A 22,784-nucleotide genomic window follows, 5' to 3' on the forward strand; every position below is an offset into this window, starting at 1 on the left:
GGACTCGATGCTGTCGACCTCTGCCATCTCGAGTACCTCGACGTTAGGGGTGTGAGCGCTCCAATGGATGTTGAGGATGGAGCGGAGACAACGCTGGTGGAAGCGTTCTAGGAGCCGTAGGTGGTGCCGGTAGAGGACCCATGATTCGGAGCCGAACAGGAGTGTGGGTATGACAACGGCTCTGTATACGCTTATCTTTGTGAGGTTTTTCAGTTGGTTGTTTTTCCAGACTCTTTTGTGTAGTCTTCCAAAGGCGCTATTTGCCTTGGCGAGTCTGTTGTCTATCTCATTGTCGATCCTTGCATCTGATGAAATGGTGCAGCCGAGATAGGTAAACTGGTTGACCGTTTTGAGTTTTGTGTGCCCGATGGAGATGTGGGGGGGCTGGTAGTCATGGTGGGGAGCTGGCTGATGGAGGACCTCAGTTTTCTTCAGGCTGACTTCCAGGCCAAACATTTTGGCAGTTTCCGCAAAGCAGGACGTCAAGCGCTGAAGAGCTGGCTCTTAATGGGCAACTAAAGCGGCATCATCTGCAAAGAGTAGTTCACGGACAAGTTTCTCTTGTGTCTTGGTGTGAGCTTGAAGGCGCCTCAGATTGAAGAGACTGCCATCCGTGCGGTACCGGATGTAAACAGCGTCTTCATTGTTGGGGTCTTTCATGGCTTGGTTGAGCATCATGCTGAAGAAGATTGAAAAGAGGGTTGGTGCGAGAACACAGCCTTGCTTCACGCCATTGTTAATGGAGAAGGGTTCAGAGAGCTCATTGCTGTATCTGACCCGACCTTGTTGGTTTTCGTGCAGTTGGATAATCATGTTGAGGAACTTTGGGGGACATCCGATGCGCTCTAGTATTTGCCAAAGCCCTTTCCTGCTCACGGTGTCGAAGGCTTTGGTGAGGTCAACAAAGGTGATGTAGAGTCCTTTGTTTTGTTCTCTGCACTTTTCTTGGAGCTGTCTGAGGGCAAAGACCATGTCAGTGGTTCCTCTGTTTGCGCGAAAGCCGCACTGTGATTCTGGGAGAATATTCTCAGCGACACTAGGTATTATTCTATTTAGTAGAATCCTAGCGAAGATTTTGCCTGCAATGGAGAGCAACGTGATTCCCCTGTAGTTTGAGCAGTCTGATTTCTCGCCTTTGTTTTTGTACAGGGTGATGATGGTGGCATCACGAAGATCCTGAGGCAGTTTACCTTGGTCCCAACAAAGCTTGAAAAACTCATGCAGTTTGGCATGCAGAGTTTTGCCGCCAGCCTTCCAGACTTCTGGGGGGATTCCATCCATACCTGCTGCTTTGCCACTTTTCAGTTGTTCGATTGCCTTATATGTCTCATCCAGGGTGGGAACCTCATCCAGCTCTAGCCTTAGGGGCTGTTGAGGGAGCTGGAGCAGGGCGGAATCTTGGACTGAGCGGTTGGTACTGAAAAGAGATTGGAAGTGTTCTGACCATCGGTTGAGGATGGAGATCTTGTCGCTGAGGAGGACTTTGCCGTCTGAGCTGCGAAGCGGGCTTTGGACTTGGGGTGAGGGGCCGTATACAGCCTTTAGAGCCTCGTAGAAACCCCTGAAGTCGCCAATGTCCGCGCTGAGCTGTGTTCGTTTGGCGAGGCTAGTCCACCACTCATTTTGGATCTCCCGGAGTTTGCGCTGAAGATGGCTGCATGCGCGACGGAAGGCTTGTTTCTTCTCTGGACAGGACGGCTTTGTAAGGTGAGCCTGGTGGGCAGCTCGCTTCTTTGCCAGCAGCTCCTGGATTTCCTGGCTGTTTTCGTCAAACCAGTCCTTGTTTTTCCTGGAGGAGAAGCCCAGTACCTCTTCAGTGGATTGCAGTATGGTAGTCTTCAACTGATCCCAGAGTGTTTCAGGGGACGGGTCCGTGAGGCGGGTTGCAACGTCGAGCTATGCTTTGAGGTTTGCCTGGAAGTTTCCTCTCGCTTCGTCTGACTGCAGTTTTCCAACATTGAACCTCTTTCTGGGGGCTTTATTGTTCCTGGGCTTTGGCTTGAAGTGAAGGTTGAGCTTGCAGCGAACCAGCCGGTGGTCAGTGTGGCATTCCGCGCTAGGCATGACCCTGGTGTGGAGCACATCTTGTTTGTCACTTTCTCGCACCAGGATGTAGAACCACTAGCAGAATTGATAAGAACAGAAAATAAAATAAAAGGGATAAAAATAAAAGACAAGGAATATAAAATCAGTTTATTTGCGAATGATATTATAGTATACTTAACAGAACCAGAATTATAAAAGAAATTGAAGGTTACAAAATTAACGTAAATAAAAGTGAAGCAATGCCAATGAATAATGCGGATTTCTCAAAATTTAAGAAGGAATCACCATTCAGATGGCAAATGCAAGCAATATGATACCTAGGTACACAAATAAATAAAATTCTCAACCATCTATATAAACTCAATTATTATCCACTAATGAAAAAATTACAAGACGATTTAGAGCATTGGAAAGATTTACCATTAACACTAATAGGAAGGATAAACTGTATTAAAATGAACATTTTCCCAAGGATATTATACCTATTTCAGGCATTGCCAATACACTTGACAGAGAAATTCTTCAAGGAATTAAAGAACATAATAAGGAAATTTTTATGGAAAGGTGGGAAACCGAGGATAGCACTAGATAAATTAACAGAATGGTATAAACAAGAAGGCTTACAACTGCCAAACTTTAAATATTATTATAGAGCCGCACAATTAAGATACCTATCAGATTTTTATCAAACAAGGGAAAAGCCAGATTGGACTAGATTAGAAGTAGATAAAATAGGGGAAAAGATACCTGAACACATATTATATAAATGGGATGAAAAATTGGTACAACGTAGGAGTTCTCCAGTATTACATCATCTACTCAATATTTGGAAAAAAGATTCATGTAGAAAGAAATAAAACAAATTACCAATTACCAAAACTAATATTGACGCAAAATAAGTTACTCCCTTTTACAATAGATAACCTTTCCTTTAGAGAATGGGAGAAAAAAGGGATCAAAAGAATAGAAAATTGTTTTTCAGGAAATAGATTATTATCCTTTGAACAAATGAAAGATAAATACAATATAACTCAAGATACAGTGCTGGCATATTACCAATTGAGATCCTACTTGAAGTACAAATTAGGAAGCAGTCTGAGGTTACCAGAGGGAAGTAACTTTGAATATGTGATTACAGATACAATGATAATCAAAAGATTTATAACAAATATGTATATTAAACTGCAAGAACAGTAGAATGAAGAAATAAATGGTAAAACTAAACAAAAATGGGAACAAGGTTTATATATAAAAATAAAAAAGGAAACATGGGAGAAGTTATGTTCTGGAACGATGAGAAATACAATAAATACGAGGTTACGTATGATACAATATAACTGGATACACAGGCTATACATTACACCTCAAAAGTTAAATAAATGGGACCCAACAGTATCTGACAGATGTTTTCGATGTAAAAGAGAAATGGGAACAACAATTCATGCAATCTGGGCATGTGAGAAAGTAGAAAAATTTTGGGAAGATCTAAACCATATATTAAATAAAATTACAGAAAACAATATACCAAAAAATCCAGAGATCTTCCTCCTAAGTAACATAAAGAAGAAAGAATTTGGAATTGATTTGGATGGTGCACAAAAAAGACTTGTTATGATAGCTCTAGCCGTAGCAAAAAAATGTATTATGTCAACCTGGAAATTGGAAGATAATTTCAAAAAAAAAATGGTATATAGAAATGAATAAATGTATTCCATTAGAAAAAAATAACATATATTTTAAGAAATAATATTGAAATATTTGAACAAATATGCGAGCCTTACATGAAACACAATAGAGAAAACCTACTGGGGACATTCACTACCTACATTAACGAAAGGAGAAGGAAATGAAAAGAATTGACTCAGTGGAATTTCTTGTTTATTTTTATTGAATGACAACATTGTTTGAATGGTATAATGTATCTTAGATTTTGTACTTTAAATGGATGGGGGTGGAGGTAGGGAGGGAGGGATGGGAGGAGGGAGGGGGGAGAAAATGGTACTGTATATATTTGAAAAGGAAAATGTATGTATCTTGGTCAATGTGGTTTATGGTGTGAAAAATTTAAAAAAAATTAAAAAAAGAAGAGACTATACACATCTACTCTATCTATTTCCTTCATAAATTTATATACCTCTATCAAATCGCCTCTCAACCTTTTGCATTCCAATGAATAAAGACCCAGTCTACTCAAACTTTCTCCGTATTCTACATACTGCAATCCAGGAAACATTTTAGTAAATCTTCTCTGCACCCTCTCTACCTTATTGATATCCTTCCTATAATTTGGAGACAAGAACTGCACACAATATTCCAAACCTGGCCTCAACATTTCCTCCCACCTCCTATATTCTATGCTACGATTTATAAGGCCACCATACCAAAAGCCTTCTTCACCAGCCTATCTACATGAGTCGCCACCCTCAAAGAACGCTGAACCGTTATTCCAAGATCTCTTGGTTCTTCTGCATTCATCAACACCCCCTCCCCTTCACTTCATTTTGTGTATTTTTCCCAAAATGAAGTACATCTCTCTTCTCTACATTAAACTCCATCTGCCACCATTCAGCCCTCTCTTCTAAGCCGTCCAAATCCTTCTGCAGTCCACAAAAACCCTCCTCACTATCCACAACACCCCCACTTTTGTATCATCCACATATTTACTACCCAATTTACCACACCATCATCCAAATCATTCATGTAAATGATGAACAATAAAGGACCCAAAACCGATCCCTGAGGCACACCGCTGGTCACTGACTTCCATCCTCACAGACAGTTGTCCACCATGACTCTCTGGTGCCCATCTGACTACCTCAACATCTATCCCTAGTGACTGAACCTACCTCACCATGTGGAACCTTATCGAAAGCCTTACTGAAATCTAAACAGACCACGTCTACTGCTCTACCTTCATCAACTTTTCTATTCACTTCCTCAAAAAATTCAACAAGATTTGTCAAACATGACTTCCCATCACAAACCCATGTTGGATGGCGCTGATCAATCCCTGCCCCTCTCGATACTTATACATATTATCCCTAAAAATACTTTCCATTAGTTTACCCACCACCGATGTCAAAATTACTGGCCAATAATTGCTGGGCCTACACCTTAAGTCCTTTTTAAACAGAGGAACCACATTTGCAACACACCAATCCCACGGCACCACACCCTCCTCCAGTGACTGTGGAAAAATCACTGTCAGAGCCTTTGCTATTTCCTCCCTGACTTCCCTTAAGGTCCTGGGGAAAATTCCATCGGGATCTGGAGACCTATCCAGCTTTATATACCTCAGAGGTTCGAACACCCCCTCTTTGCTGATCCCTATGTTTTCCATAACTACCACTTTTGCCTCACTTATCCTACACAATTCCATAGCCCTTTCCCTAGTGAATACCGATGAGAAGAACTCATTCAATATCTCTCTAATCTCATTTGGCTCCTTACATGCTCCGATTCTCCAGTGGACCAATTCTATCCTTCACTCTCCTTTTGCTATTCACATAGCATAAACCCTTCGGATTTACTTTCACTCTATTTGCTTTTCCCACCTTGTAACTTCTTTTCGCGTTCCTAATTTCCTTCTTAAGCTTCTTTCTACAATCTCTGTATCTTTCAAGCATCTCGTCCATCCCTTGCTTCCCGTATTTAATGTAAGCCTCCCTCTTGACTTGAACCAACTTCCTAATCTCTCTTGAAAACCACAGCTCTCTTGAACATCTGGCCCTGTCTTCTATCCTTACAGGAACATAAAGATTCTACACCTTCAAAATCTCACTTTTAAATTCTCCTCCACCTCCTTCACAAAAAAAAACAAATCAGCCCAAACCACACCCTCCAAATCCCTTCTCATTTCATCAAATCTGGCTTTCCCCCACTCAAGGACCTTCATCATCGGACCAGACCTATCCCTTTCCATAATTATGCGGAAACTAATGGTACCATGATCACTGGATCCAAAGTGCTCCCCAACAGTAGGTCCAACACTCCCCCCTCTCTCGTGGATACCTCAACATATTGCTGCATCAAGCTATCCTGCACACATTTGACAAATTCTAAGCCACCCAGGCCTTTCACTGACGGCGTCTCCCAATCTATATTAGGAAAATTAAAATCCCCAACTAACACAACTCTGTGCTTATTGCACACCTCAGCTATTTCCTCCCACATTTGCTCCTCTAGTTCTCACTCCCCACTAGGTGGTCTATAATACACCCCTATAATTGTAACCTCACTTTTTCTATGTTTTCATTCCACCCACACCGCCTCCCTCGACGAGCCCTTCAATCTATCACGCCTCACCACTGCTGTAATATTTTCCCTGACAAGTAATGCCACACACCCCCTTAACCCTCCCCCCCCTACCCCTCCAATTCTCTCACATCTAAAGCAGCAAAATCCTGGAATATATAAGTGCCAATCACATCCCTCATACAAACACATCTCACTAATATCCACCACATCATATTGCCAAGTGTCTATCCCACCTTCAGCTCGTCCACCTTACTTTTGATAGAGTTGAATGGAGATACTTGTTTGAAATTTTGGAAAGGTTCAATTTTGGTTTTGGACTGAATTCCTGGATTAAGTTACTTTATTTTAAACCAACTGCAGTAGTTATTACGAATGATCTCAAATCTTCGCCACTCACATTGTTTCGATGTACTAGACAAGGCCGTCTCCTCACACTTCACTTTTTAATCTGGTGTTAGAACCCCTTGCAATTGCACTCCGTAATTCAAATGAGATTCAAGGAAGAGATAAAGGACATCGTCTCTCTAGATGCAGATGATCTTCTAGTCTCTATTTGAGATCCTGCTCGTTCTATCCCTGCGATGCTCGCTTTTCTATCACATTTTGGGAGGGTTTTCTGGATATAAACTACATTTTCATCAAACTGAATTATTCCCAATCAACTCACATGATCCTATTTATGACAATATACCATTTAAGATTGTTAAAGAGTATAGTACATACTTAGGTGTTAAAATCACCAGGAAATTTAAAGATTTGTTTAAATTAAAATTTGCTCCTTTATTCACTTTTGTGAAGCAATCTTTTACTCGATGGACCCTGTTGACTTTGTCTTTGGTTGGCCGTATTAATGCTGTTGAAATGATAACATTACTTTGTCATATACCTATTTCAGCTGTCCCAATTTTTATTCCGAAATCTTAATTTGATGATATTGATTTGAAGAATTAATCTTTGATGACTAATGAAACTGATGGGCTTTTATTAACTATAGACTGGAACAGCCGTCAACCTCATTGACTGATCAAGGCAAACAAAGAATTATGGGTAGGATCGGTCTCGGGAGGCATTTCCTGTCAGCAGCACCCAATCACAGCACGACAGCGGTTTACCACACTATTATATTTCGAATGGTGAGGGCATCAGACTGAATCAGCTTCACTTGCAGAAACCTAAGAAGGAGGGAGGTCTGGCCTTATGGAATTTGAGATTTTGCTATCGGGCACTTAATATTCACTGTATGATTTTTTGGGTTTATGACTTGGATAAATTTGATCGTCCACTCTGGGTAGATTTGGAATTGAAATCTGTCCAGAATAATTCCTTAGCTTCTTTTTAGTGTCAGCGTTACCTTTTAGACGACCTCAGATCAGTAAGTAGATTTCCAAACCCGTGTCCTCTTGTTGCGATAATTCCCATCTTGGGAAAAACCTTCTCACTATTCACATCATCAATGCCTCTCATCATCTTAAACACCTCCATCATGTCCTCTCATCCTCTGTCAGTCCAAGGTGAAAAGCCCGAATTGACTCACCTGCTTTCATTAGGCATGCTCTCTAAATCAGGGAACATCCTTGGAAATCTCCTCTGCACACTTTCTATGGTTTCCACATCCTTCCAGTAGTGAGGTGACCAGAATTGAGCACTCTACTCCAACTGGGGTCTGACCATGGCCCTATATCACTGCAACATTACGTCGTGGCTCCTAAATCCAATTCCACGATTAATCAAGGCCAATACACTGATCAGCTTCTTAATCACAAAATCAACCTGCACAGCTGCTTGAGTCTCCTATGGACTCGGACGTCAAGATCCCTCTCATCCTCTACCCTGCCAAGAGTCTTCCCATGAAAACTATATTCTGCCATCCTTTAACAAACTGTTTAAAGACAGCTCGGAGGAGTTGGTAGCAGGACTAGGCAGCAGTACCATGTGGGAGAGCACTGTGTCTCCACTGGCTGAACACGCTAGATTTGTACAAGTGACAACGTTGCCATTTCTCAACACAGTTTGCCAGTGATATCTGATCCCAAGAGACAAGGGATAGACACTGTAGAGAGCTGATAGTGAAATCAGTGGCCAAACCTAGTGGCTGAGGACATCAGCATATGTGGGGGCTGCACAGTTGGAATCTTGGGGCAGAAAGGGCGAGAGGAATATTATTCATCCTAGCTCTGCCTCCTAGAATCTTGTAGACCTCTATTAAGTCTCCTTTCATCCATCTTCACTCCAAAGAGAAAAGTGTCAGCTCTGGTTAAGACTTACTTTCCTATCCAGGCAAATTCCTGGGAACTCTGTTCTGCACCCTCTCCATAGCTTCCACATCCTTCCTATAATGGATGATGGTAGATGGGGATAGAGGGGGTGGGACAGATGATGGATGGAATCTGCAGTTCTCTATCCTCACAGTCACATCAAAGTGAGGTTAATTACTCCCTGACCAACAGGTGATCTCTCTCGGACCAACAGGTGAATCGACCCTGACCTACGTGTGACCCCTGTCCAATAGGTGACCACTCTCTGATCAAAAATTACCTGTCCCTAACCAACAGGTGACCTCTGAACAGCAGGAGATATCTCCCTGACCTACAGGTGACCCATGACTAATAGATGACCTCCTGACCAAAAGAAGACCTCTCCCTGACCCACAGGAGACCCCTCGACCACAGGTAACACCTTCCTGACCAACAAATGACCCCCTGACTAACAGGTGACTTGACCAACAAGTGACCACTGCTTGACCAACATATGACCCTGACCAACAGGTGATGTCTCCCTGACTAACATGTAGACTCCTTCCTGACCAATGTAGACTCCTTCCGAACCAACAAGTGACTCTCTCTGACCAATGGATCACCCCAGGCTAACAGGTGACACCTGACTAACAGTTGATTCCTGAACAAGATGACCCCTGACCAAAAGCTGACCTTGAACAACAGCTGATCTCTGACCAACAGGTGACCCTTAACAAACAGGAGACCTCTCCCTGACCAACAGTTCATTTCTCCCTCATCAACATCTGACCACTGACCAACAGTTGACACTTGACCCATTGGTAACCCATGGTCAATATGTGGTCCCTCTCTCATGTATAAAAACAACTGACCTTCTCCAGCAAACCATCAAAGTCCGTCTGCCGGTTCATCTGTTGTTTTTAGGTAAGCAAGAACCCTTTAATGACTTTTTTGTGCACTCTTCAAAGGCCTTGCAAAAGGAATCAAGAGACAGTATGTCTCTTGCTGTTGCTTTAAAGACAATAGTCTATTCAACCTTAACGTCAATTCAGTAAACACCAACTTGTGAAATCTCCAGTGCTGTTCTTTACAACTTCTGCAAAGTCACTGTGGATATAAATTCTTCAGTATTTCAAATAAGATCTGCTTTAAAGTGTGTGTATGTACATAACCTGCTCTATGTTTCCCAATTTATCTCCCAAAAATATTTCTATATATTCTGTCACATGCCCAACAGGAGATCTCTCTCTGACCAATAGGTGACCACCATATGCAGGCCATTTGAGTCCACGTTGGTCGCCAGGGTTAACTGGCCCAACCTATCCCCCATCCCTTTTACAGTCACAATGGACTACCTGAAGGTACTGGGGATCTGGTTTGGAGGGGTTGAGGCATGCACTAAGAATTGAACAGAGCAATCATTAAGGTCCTCCAAAAATGGTCATTGTGACTTTTGACCAACAGGTGACTTCTCCCTGACCAATATGTGACCCTTGACCAACAGATAACCCCTGACCAAGTGATCCACTGCATAACCAAGAGAAAACCTTTCCCTCACCCAAACGGGGCCCCTGTCCAACAGGTGACTATAACCTGCCAACAGGTGATGCCGGATCCACCTTTGAGCCTGCCCTGACCCACAAGTGGCCCATAACCAACAGGTGACTCCTGATTCATAGAAGACATCTTGCTGACCCACAGGTGGCCCTGACCCACAGGTGATTCCTTCCTGATCAATAGATGAATCCTTCCTGACTAACACGTGACTTTTCACCAAACAGAATTCTACCTAGCCAAAAGGTGACCCCTGACCTGCAGGTCACCTCTTCCTGACCAGCAGGTAACCCTTGACCAACAGGTAACTAACTACTCCTTGACCAACACATGCCCTGTCCTGACCTAGATGTCCACTTGACCAACAGATGACCTGTCCCTAACCAATTCATGACCATTGTCCAGCAGGTGACAACCTGACCAACTGGCAACCACTCTCTGAATAACAGATTACCCCTGATGAACAGATCACCTCTCCCTGACCAACAGGTGACCTCGGAACAACGGGTGACCCCTGAACAACACATGACATCTGAATAACACGTCCCCTTCAAAAACATACTGGGGTGTAGGTCAATGGGGTGTAAGGACTTGTAGGACCGAATTGGTGGCCTGTTACAGTGCTGTTTGTCTAATTATAAAAATTAAAGAAAAACAGGTGACCCCCTCCCCAAGAGTTAACTCTGCCTGAGCAACAGAGTGAGGAGTCTGAGGAGATTTGAGATGTCACCAAAGACTTGCCAATTTCTACCGTTTGCATCACCTGAGCTGCCAATACACAAGACAAGAAAAGGCAACAGAATGTTGTGAACTCAGCCAGTGCCACCATGGGCATTAGTCCCCACTCCATCGAGGACATTTACAAGAGGCGGTGTCTCAAGAAACCAGCCACTATCCTCAAGGATCCCCACCACCTGGGCCATGCCATCTTCTCACTGCTACCATCGGGATGGAGGAACAGAAGCCTGATGAACACCCAACAGAACAGGACAGCTTCTTCCCCTCTGCTCACAAGAGCCCGATAGCTATTTAATTAACACTGTTCTTGAAGCTTGGGGTGGGGGGAGGTGGTGTCAGGCAGAAGGTTTGTGAACTACGACCACCTGCAACCTTGAGACATGGCCTTGTGACCCTCACTGTGCCAGTGCTGTCAGGCGTGGGGTTGGCCATGGTTGGAGCATGCTGGGAGCAGCACCGTGCATGCTGGGAGCAGTGCCAGGCATTCTAAGGGCAACAAAGTGCCGACTGTGATGGCTATTTTTGTGAGAACAGCCTTCTACTCAAAACAGAGATGCTGCATGAGGGAGAGTTGACTCTTGAAGAGGTTTGTCAGTTGTCACCTCAGTGGCTGGCATATTCAAAGTGTTTTATTCTGTGTAACAAAGCAATAAACTGATAACATCTATGAAGAAGGCAACAGTATTGCGAGCCTGCATCATTTCAAAGCCTCTGGTTCCTTCTGGCTGCCTTGCCGACTCCTGATACATATTTTTACAGGATGCAACTTCATCCACTTCTGAGTGGTTCCCTCAATTCCAGATCTCTCAAGGTTGCCCTTGCAGGTTGATAGGATCGTTCAGAAGGCTTATGGTATTCTGGCCTTCATTAGTTGGAGATTGAGCTCAAGAGTTGAGAGGTCACGTTACAGCTCGAGAAAACTGGTTAGACCACAATTAGAATATTGTGTTCAGTTCTGGTTTCCTTATTACTGGAAGCTTTGGAGAGGGTAAATGTAAATGTTTCACTATCATCATGTAACACTACATTTAGAATGTAACATACATGAAATTCTTTAACTTTTTTCTACCGGAAGGCGGACAGAGTGTTGCCCATTTCTCCAGTGCCCCTCAGAATCCTACAGCACCGGGTGTCCCTAGGCAGTCTCCCCTCCAAGTCCTGACCAGTCCTGAGCCTGCTTTGCTTCCAAGATCAGGCAATCTCAGGCATATTCAGGTTATTAGGGTGCAGAGAAGATTTATAGGAGGTTGCCTGAACTGAAAAATGAGGCAAGCTTAACAGAGCTAGGGCTTTTCCCTTTGGAGTGAAGAAGGATAAGTGGTGACAATAGAGTCCTACAAGATTATGAGGGCATTGGTAGGGTGGACAGGCGGCAACATTTTCCTGGGGTGAGAGGGTCAAATACCAGAAGACAGAGAAGTGTTAATGAGATTCTTTCTCAGAAAGGATGTGATGTTGTTGGAGATGGTGCAGAGATTTACTAGGATGATTCCTGGAATGCAGGGGCTGGCGTATGAGGAACATTTGGCACCACAAGGGTTGTATACGTTGGAGTATAGGTGAATCTCATAGAGATCTTTTGAATATTGAAAGATTTTGACAGAGAGAATGCAGATTAGATGTTTCCCTTGATAGGTGAATTGAGGACAAGGGTCATCGTCTTAAAATTAGAAATTATTCATAGAGGAGGAAGAACTTCTTTCGTCAGAGGGTCGTGGATCTGTGGAACTCACAGCCGCACAAGGCAGTGGAGGCCAGATCACGAGGAGAATTTAAGTAGGAAATAGATAAGTATCTCATTAGTAAGGGTATCAAGGGACCTGGGGAAAAGGCTGGAAATCAGGTGTTCAGCTGAGTGTAGAGTCATGGAACAGACTCGATGGGCCTAATGACCTGCTTCTGTCCCTTTACATTGTGATCAGATTTCCGAATGTTCAACGAACCATAGACACGATCTCATATTCTCTTCTTTTGAAAATGTAATTTATAGCAATATTTGCACCTATGATACTGCTGTGGAACAATAAATTGCGTGAAATGTTCATGAGAATAAATTCGGATCTGGATTCTGCATTGTTCCAAAACAAGGTCTAATTAATAGAGTAGAGATACATGCTCCATTTTTGTCTGGTGGACTTTGCTTATTGTTGTACACTACTCTGATCTCGAATGACGGATGCCAGTGTAAGTTTGTTGTCTGTCTCAGTTGCTATTGTATGTGTGTCGTCAACTTCCAAAATGGCTATCCCCATGGTTTGCACGCAGTCGCCGTTGGAGTTGACGTTAACCCTATCCGTCGTGCTCGAGCCCCCACTATGCTATTTTCCACGACTAGAAATGGGACCAGAGGTGACACAGTCCAAGTTGGCGATGGCCGTTGTTCACATGAAGCACTGGAAGGGTAAGATTTGGCCTTACGCACTTATGCTTAGGGTCCCTTTCTTCCGCAGCTGAAACTGGCTGCGCTTCTGGCATGTCAGCTCTTTCATGGATGCTTTATCTGGGAGTGAGATGGGTAGAAGTTGGGGAATATCTTTGATAGGGTTAGACCATAAGATTTAATGCATGCAGTTACCAGATTCTGGAGTTCTGTTTTGATTTTCAGAGAGATTTTGTTACCCTTTAGGCTGTGAAGTTCCTGCTGCATTTCAGTCAATGGAAATCATTTCTAGGCTGGACTGGGGCTGTGCCAACAGAGAGGCTGGGTCGAGAGGAACTGTTCGCCCTGGAATGACAGAGGCTGGGGGGTGACTTGAGAGAGGCTTAGAAAATAGAAAGGACATGTGCCAAGCATAGAGAAATGTAATGTATTAATATGAACGTTACAGTCTGGTGTCCCATGACACACTTGACTCCAATCACACCCAATTAACCTGCCAACCCTGTATGTTTCGAAGGGTGGGAGGAAACCAGAGCACCTGGCAAAAAGTCACACAGGTCATGGGGAGAAAATACAAACCCTTCACAGCCTAACCAGGGGACACAACACAAACTCTGCCCACGTCACTCTTCACTCTGTCCTTTCATTTACACTTGTGGCTGCTCTCACTCAATCCCTCTGTTCATTAAACAGTTCTCCTGTCCCATTTCAGATTCAAGATTCCTTTGTTGTAATATGGCACGAGATTTGCTTTAATCTGTCCTAATTCGCAGAACAGCAGTAATCATCAAGAATCCGCACCACCCAGCACACGCTCTTTAATCGCTGCTACCATCAGGAAAGAGGTATTGATGCCACAAGCCCCACACCACCAGGTTCAGGAACAGCTGCTCCCCCTCCACTATCAGACTCCTCAACGACAAACTCAATCAGGGACTCATTTAAGAATTCTTAATTGTGCACTTTATTGAGTTTTTCTTTTATTCTCTCTGGATTGCAGTTTGTTTACATTTATTATTTGCTTACAGTTAGAAACATAGAACACTGCAGCTCAGAAAACAGGCTGTTCAGCCCCTCTAGTCTGTTCCAAAATATTATTCTGCTAGTCCCATTGACCTGCACCCAGTCCATAACCCTCCAGATCTCTCCCATCTGTGAATCTATTCAATTTATTCAAGAGTGAGCAGGCATTCACCATGACAGATGGCAGTTCATTCCACACTCCCACCATTTTCTGAGTTCTCCCTAATGTTCCCCAAATTCCTTTCTCCTTTCACCCTAAAGCCATGTCTTCTCCTAATCTGTGGAAAGAGCCGACTCTCATTTACTGTCTATTCCCCAGAATTTTGTAAACCTCGATCAAATCTCTCCTCGTTCTTCGACGCTACAAGCAATAAAGTCCTAACCTGTTTAATCTTTCCCTATAACTCAACTCCTGAAGACCTGGCAACGTCCTAGTAAATCTTCTCTGCCCTCTTTCAATCTTACTGATATCCTTCCTGTAGTTAGACGACCCAGAACTGCACACAGTACTCCAGATTTGACCTCGCCAACATATTATACAACCTCATCATAACTTCCCAACTCCTCTATCAATACTTTGATTTATGAAGGCCAAGAATGCCAAAACTTTCTTTGCAACCTTTAGTTCTTTACATGAGAACATTGAGTCCAGTTGTGTTTGCACGACCAATAAGTGGTAATTCTGCCTGACCCACAACAAAAATGATCTGAGGGTTGTATGTGATGTCATGTATGTACTCGGACAATAATTCTGAAATCTGAATGTTCCTGACACTGGGGCTTTGAATTAAAGGAGAGGTTGGATAGACTGGGACTGTTCTCCTTCGAGTGTAGGAGGATGAGGGGGACCTCAGAGATCTTGAAATCTTATGTTAATTCACCTTTTTCCCCAACATGTAACATCAGAGGACATAGATTTAAATTGAGAGGGGAAAGATTTAAAAAGGACCTGAGGGGCATAATTTTCACCCAGAGGGCGGCGGGGCAAGTGGAACGAGCTGCCAGAGGAAGTGGTAAAGCCGGGGACTATTGTAATGTTTTAAGGACATTTACCCAGGTACAGATTCAGACGGATACGGGCTAAATGCAGGTGAATGGAACCAGTTGAAGAAGACAACTTGGGTTTCAGGGTCGAGCTGGTCTGAAGGGTTGGTCTCTGTGGATTACAATTCCACGAGTCTCTGATATCAGTGACTGCACAATCTCTTCCATAGAAAACTCCAGCAGAACAACAGGCCTTTTGGCCCTTTTAGTCTGTGCTGAACTATTATTTTATACAGATCAAACTGACCTGCACCTAGAACATAGCCCTCTCATCAAGGTACAAGCCCAAAGTTTTATTAACTATTAAAATCAAGCCGGCATTCACCACTTCAGCTGGCAGTTGGTTCCATTCTCCCACCACTCTCTGTGTGAAGAAGTTCCCCCCAAATGTTCCCTTTCAACATTTCACCTTTCATTCTTGACCCATGCCCTCTGGTTCTTATCTCACCTTAACTCAGTGGATAAAAAGCCTGCTTGCATTTGTTCCATCTACATCGCTCAGAATTCTGTGTCCATGTAAGCAGAACAGTGCAGCGGAAGCGTGCTGGGCCCACAACCCAGAGGGCGATGGATCTAGATATTCTTTGGGTGCCATGGTTGGCTTAGCAGTTATCACAACTCTTTTCATCGCCAGCGATTGGGCCCAGGGTTCAAATCATGTGCTATCTGCAAAAAGTTTATACTGTGAGAGATTATGCTATATTTTATATTGGTTATAGATATGTTTTAAAATGAGATAAATTGTGGCAGGTTTTTTAGTGGAGGTCACATACAAACACTTCAAAACAGATCTCATTTAAAATGCCAGAGCTCTCCTCAAGGCAGACAGTCCAGGCTTCGGGTGCCTTTGCAAAAACTTTGAAGAATGGCTATAAGGATTTCACAAGTACGGGTTAATTCGACCTGCTGTGGAGTGATGGATTCTTGTTTTGGAAAGCAGCAGATGAACAAACTCAGAGGATTAGCTCTGGTGCCGCAGTCTGAGTGCAGTTGGCTGTTCCCAGAGGATCATGTGGTTTTCTCTGTGTGAGTGAGAGAGAGAGAGAGAGAGAGAGAGAGTGAGAGAGCGAGAGAGAGAGAGAGAGAGAGAGAGAGAGGGAGAGAGAGAGAGAGAGAGAGAAAGACAGAGACAGAGACAGAGACAGAGAGAGATTTGAGTTCTCCAGTTCTGCAGTAGCTGGGACTGGAACAGGACAAGGTGGCAGCTTGTGGAAAACCCCATTTGGAAGATGGGTTTGGAGTCCTGACTTCAGCCTGGTCAAAGCCCTTGTGGTCCACACAAGAGGAGATGTCTGGCTGTATAATGTTACACTTGAAATAAGGGAAACACAAAAGGAATAGTGTGGTGACCTGTCTGATGATATGCTGCAGTACCTAACTCGGCCACTAGGTGGCGTAGAGACTCGGCACCCGGCCTAATGACATCCATCTCTCTCTCTCTCTCTCTCTCTCTCTCCCCCTCCCTCTATCTCACGACCCCCGGGACCACTGTAAACACAGCAAGCAGCCAACTACATCTTTATGTGAGTGAAATAAAGCTGTGTGGCCCCAAACACTATTGTGCCTGTGTTTTCCTTTGATGCATCCTGCCACAATTTTTTCCACTCACATAAAATTTGGGTGATTACACCCAAGCACGACGAGGAGATCGAGGAGGAGGTCAAGCCTTTCATGGTTCAGATGTGTGCGAGCCCCCCTCCCCCAAACCTGGTGGAGTTTGGCTCAGACACAGGGATGAGAGTGAGGACGCCAGACCCTCAGTGGACATCTACCAGGTAACGCCAGTCACCAGGGAGTCCCACATCCATCAGTGGAAGCGACAGTCCCCAGCCCCAGCACAATCGGGGCACTTAGAAATGAATCAACGGCAGCACTGGATGCTATGGCCGGAAAGCCTGGAACTAGACCCCTGAGACCCTTGCATACGCACGCATTTCAGTCACTGCAGACATTGTTTCCTGAATCACAGTCACGTCCTGATGCCCACTGCCCACCCAGAAGACCTTTTCATGCAGCTGGTGGCCCAGCTGGGAGACCTCCTGTACACATTAGTCCAGAACTGCGCCTCATACAGGGAGGCTATGGACATGCTCCAGTCCCACTATCTCCAAGGGGGAGGTGAAGTTCACACGAGACACTGTCTCCTAACCAGAAGACAGCAACCAGGGGAGTCCTTCCGGGATTTCATGCTCTCAGTAAGAGCCCCAGCACGGGCATACAACTTCTGTGCTAGAATAGCACAGCAAATAGCACAGGACCTGATGAGGGACACTCTGGTGGCAGGGGTCCGGTCAAACAAAATCCGCCAGCGGCTATTAGAACAAAGCACGGTGTCCCTGGAAGAGACTTTTAGGGTGGCAAAGGCAATGGGAGATGGCTAGAAACAACCTTGGGGAATACCTTCCCAACCACAACGCCAAGCACATCATTCCAACTCTGCTAGATTCGCTGACACCCCGCCAAGATCGGGCCGAGAATATGGAGATGACAACGGCTGCAGCAATGGCAGCTCAGCTAGATGTGACCTATAGATGCCAGTTCTGTGGCCAAAACCCCCACCCCTAGGACGCTGCCCAGCAATAGACGCGGACTGCTCGAAAAGTAGAAAACAAAGCCATTATGCTCGGGTCTGCAGGAGCCCATGGGCGACCACCAAGACACATTGTCATGTAAATAGGCGGCAGGATAGCTCTGGTTCTTCCTCAGGTCAGCCAGGAAGGAATGTCATGTGCACCCAGAGGGAGCAGCTACCTTGAACCTTGGATCCAGAGGAGGAACACCACCATGATGGAGATCTTGAGGAGACCGAGGAGAGCACAATGGGTTCCCTGAGGATCAATCAGATGAGTCCACACAATTTGTCAGAGGCTATGGTCTCCGTGCGGCAGTGACTGTGACACGAGGTACAAAATGGGAAGATGGACTGCAGACTGAGTCTGATACTGTGACACGAGGTTCAGAGTGGGGAGCATGTTTAATGGTGATGTACGGCAATCTTTGCCAGATACTGTGACACCAAGTTTAGAGTGGGGAGAAGGGTCAACGGTGATGTACGACACCGGGTTCATAGTGGGGAGGTTTATCAGTGAAGTACGCGAAACTGGCATATACTGTGACACCAGGTTCAAAGTGGGCAGAAGGTTTAACGGTGATACAGGATACACTGTTGCAGAACCAGTGACACCGGTTTGACAGTAGTGAGAAGGTTTAACCGTGATGTATGGTAGACTGAGACGGATACTGTGAGACCGGGTACACATTAGTGAGACGGTTTAACAGTGAGGTTCAATGAACTGTGGCAGGTACTGTGACACCAGGTTCACAGTGCGGAGGAGATTTAAGGTGACACACGATACATTGTTGCAGGAACGGAGACACGGAGTTAACAGTGGGGAGAAATTTTAATGGTGAATTTCGGGAGATTGAGGCAGATATTATTTGACCGGGTTCACAGTCGGGAGAAGGTTTCACGGTGATGAATGGTAGAATGAGGCAGACACTGTGAAACCGGGTAAACAGAGGGGTGAGGATTTAGCAGTGATATACAGTAGACTGAGGTAGATATTGTGACACCGTGTTTGGGAGAAGGTTTATCAGTGATGTAAGATCATCCTGTCCAGAGAAAAAACAAGCCTTCCGTCGCGCATGCAGCCATCTTCAGCGCAAACTCCGGGAGATCCAAAATGAGTGGTGGACTAGCCTCGCCAAACGAACACAGCTCAGCGCGGACATTGGCAACTTCAGGGGTTTCTACGAGGCTCTAAAGGCTGTGTACGGCCCCTCACCCCAAGTCCAAAGCCCGTTGCGCAGCTCAGACGGCAAAGTCCTCCTCAGCGACAAGATCTCCATCCTCAACCGATGGTCAGAACACTTCCAATCTCTTTTCAGTACCAACCGCTCAGTCCAAGATTCCGCCCTGCTCCAGCTCCCTCAACAGCCCCTAAGGCTAGAGCTGGATGAGGTTCCCACCCTGGATGAGACATATAAGGCAATCGAACAACTGAAAAGTGGCAAAGCAGCAGGTATGGATGGAATCCCCCCAGAAGTCTGGAAGGCTGGCGGCAAAACTCTGCATGCCAAACTGCATGAGTTTATCAAGCTTTGTTGGGACCAAGGTAAACTGCCTCAGGATCTTCGTGATGCCACCATCATCACCCTGTACAAAAACAAAGGCGAGAAATCAGACTGCTCAAACTACAGGGGAATCACGTTGCTCTCCATTGCAGGCAAAATCTTCGCTAGGATTCTACTAAATAGAATAATACCTAGTGTCGCCGAGAATATTCTCCCAGAATCACAGTGCGGCTTTCGCGCAAACAGAGGAACCACTGACATGGTCTTTGCCCTCAGACAGCTCCAAGAAAAGTGCAGAGAACAAAACAAAGGACTCTACATCACCTTTGTTGACCTCACCAAAGCCTTCGACACCGTGAGCAGGAAAGGGCTTTGGCAAATACTAGAGCGCATCGGATGTCCCCCAAAGTTCCTCAACATGATTATCCAACTGCACGAAAACCAACAAGGTCGGGTCAGACACAGCAATGAGCTCTCTGAACCCTTCTCCATTAACAATGGCGTGAAGCAAGGCTGTGTTCTCGCACCAACCCTCTTTTCAATCTTCTTCAGCATGATGCTGAACCAAGCCATGAAAGACCCCAACAATGAAGACGCTGTTTACATCCGGTACCGCACGGATGGCAGTCTCTTCAATCTAAGGCGCCTGCAAGCTCACACCAAGACACAAGAGAAACTTGTCCGTGAACTACTCTTTGCAGATAATGCCGCTTTAGTTGCCCATTCAGAGCCAGCTCTTCAGCGCTTGACGTCCTGCTTTGCGGAAACTGCCAAAATGTTTGGCCTGGAAGTCAGCCTGAAGAAAACTGAGGTCCATCAGCCAGCTCCCCACCATGACTACCAGCCCCCCCACATCTCCATTGGGCACACAAAACTCAAAACGGTCAACCAGTTTACCTATCTCGGCTGCACCATTTCATCAGATGCAAGGATCGACAATGAGATAGACAACAGACTCGCCAAGGCAAATAGCGCCTTTGGAAGACTACACAAAAGAGTCTGGAAAAACAACCAACTGAAAAACCTCACAAAGATAAGCGTATACAGAGCCGTTGTCATACCCACACTCCTGTTCGGCTCCGAATCATGGGTCCTCTACCGGCACCACCTACGGCTCCTAGAACGCTTCCACCAGCGTTGTCTCCGCTCCATCCTCAACATCCATTGGAGCGCTCACACCCCTAACGTCGAGGTACTCGAGATGGCAGAGGTCAACAGCATCGAGTCCACGCTGCTGAAGATCCAGCTGCGCTGGATGGGTCACGTCTCCAGAATGGAGGACCATCGCCTTCCCAAGATCGTATTATATGGCGAGCTCTCCACTGGCCACCGTGACAGAGGTGCACCAAAGAAAAGGTACAAGGACTGCCTAAAGAAATCTCTTGGTGCCTGCCACATTGACCACCGCCAGTGGGCTGATAACGCCTCAAACCGTGCATCTTGGCGCCTCACAGTTTGGCGGGCAGCAGCCTCCTTTGAAGAAGACCGCAGAGCCCACCTCACTGACAAAAGGCAAAGGAGGAAAAACCCAACACCCAACCCCAACCAACCAATTTTCCCTTGCAACCGCTGCAATCGTGTCTGCCTGTCCCGCATCGGACTGGTCAGCCACAAACGAGCCTGCAGCTGACGTGGACTTTTTACCCCCTCCATAAATCTTCGTCCGCGAAGCCAAGCCAAAGAAGAAAGAAGATAAATAGGGGAAGATACTGTGACAACAGGTTCACAGTGGGAAGGAGGTTTAACGGTGATACACAGGAGACTGAGGCAGATACTGTGAGACAGGATTCACAGTAGTGTGAAGGTTTAACAGTGATATACAATAAACTGTGACATGTACTGTAACACCGGGTTCGTAGAGGGTAGAAGTTTTATTTTTGATGTGACAGTAGATTGAGACAAATAGTGTGACATCGGGTTCACAGTAGTGAGACGGTATAACATTGCTGTATGAGAAACTATATCAGATACTGTGAAAACAGGTACACAGTGGAGAGAAGGTTTAATGGTGATATACGGTAGACTGAGACAGGTAATGTGACCCTGGGTTCACAGTAATGAAAGGTTTAATAGTAATTGACGAAAAACTGTGTCAGATACGATACACTCAGGTTCATGGTGGGGAGATGGTTAAATGGTGATGTACGGCAGACTGAGGCAGATACTGTTACACCGTGTTCACAGTGGGGAGAAGGTTTATCAGTGATTTACGGTAGAGTGAGACAGAAACTGTGACACCGGGTTCAGAGCAATACAAAGGTTAAACAGTGATGAACATAAAACTTTGGCATATACTGTGACACCAGGATCAAAGTGGGGACTGAGGCTGAAAGAGTTACATCGGGTTCACAGTGGGGAGAGGGTTTAACGTTATGTCCTGAGACAAATACTGTGACACCGGGTTCAGTGCAAAGAAAAGGTTTAACAGTGATGTACGATAAACTGTGGCAGATACTGTGAAACCAGTTTAAAATGGGGAGAAGGTTTATCAGTGATACAAAATAAACTCTGGCATATACACTTATACACGGTTCACAGTGGGGATAAGGTTTAACAGTGATGAACGATAAACTGTGTCAGATATTGTGATATTTGAACAGTAATATACGATAAGCTGTTTGATACTGTGACACCAGGTTTAGTGGTTTAAAGGGGGAGAAGGTTTAACAATGATGTATGGTAGACTGAGGCAGATACTAAGATAATGGCTTCACAACAGTGAGAAGTTTTAACAGTAATGTACAATAAACTGTGGAAGATACTGTGACACTGGGCACACAGCACTGAGAAGGTTTAACATTAATGTACAATCCTTGGGTCGTAGGTTTTATATCGGAGTATCCTTCTCCTATGCAGGTTGCTTGACCGGGCTGGAGAGGCCTGCCTCCCCTCTTAGGCTGAACCATACCTGGAGATCCACGGCCGCTATCCTCAGTCATGGGGTGGAGCGCCCTGGGCTCAGCCTGATTGCTCTATGCTTCCAATCTATATTGGCTCTGCTTCGTGTTCCAGGAATTAAATGAGCAAGATGGCAGGGCCGGGGCTGCCGCCTCCTTCTCTCTGCCCGGACTGGGGCCTCGCCTGCTTCTCTCTGCCGAGGCCGGGGCCACCGCCTCCTCCTCCCCTCTACCCGGACCGGGGCCACCTCCTTCTCTTTGACCGGACCGGGGCCTCCGCCTGCTTCTCTCTGCCGAGGCCGAGGCCACCGCCTCCACCTCCCCTCTGCCTGGACCGGGGCCGCTGCCTTCCCTCTACCCGGACCGGGGCCGGCGCCTTTCCCTGCGCCTGGACCAGGGCCGCCGCTTTTCACTGCACCCGGACCGGGGCCTCTGCCTGCTTCTCTCTGCCGAGGCCGAGGCCACCGCCTCCACCTCCCCTCTGCCTGGACCGGGGCCGCTGCCTTCCCTCTACCCGGACCGGGGCCGGCGCCTTTC

The 22,784-nt window shown here is 45.5% G+C and overlaps 1 long non-coding RNA gene across 1 annotated transcript in view; it reads right to left on the minus strand.

The window, feature by feature from the left end:
- Positions 1-1,741: 1,741 nt before the first annotated feature.
- LOC138746362 (uncharacterized) overlaps positions 1,742-22,784 on the minus strand; it is a 53,037-nt gene continuing 31,994 nt past the window's right edge. Inside the window, exon 3 of the long non-coding RNA XR_011346902.1 lies at positions 1,742-2,121. This is a non-coding gene — a long non-coding RNA (uncharacterized lncRNA). The remainder of the gene's footprint in view (positions 2,122-22,784) is intronic.

This window comes from Narcine bancroftii, chromosome 11 (assembly GCF_036971445.1).
Source record: "Narcine bancroftii isolate sNarBan1 chromosome 11, sNarBan1.hap1, whole genome shotgun sequence".
NCBI lineage: Eukaryota > Metazoa > Chordata > Chondrichthyes > Torpediniformes > Narcinidae > Narcine > Narcine bancroftii.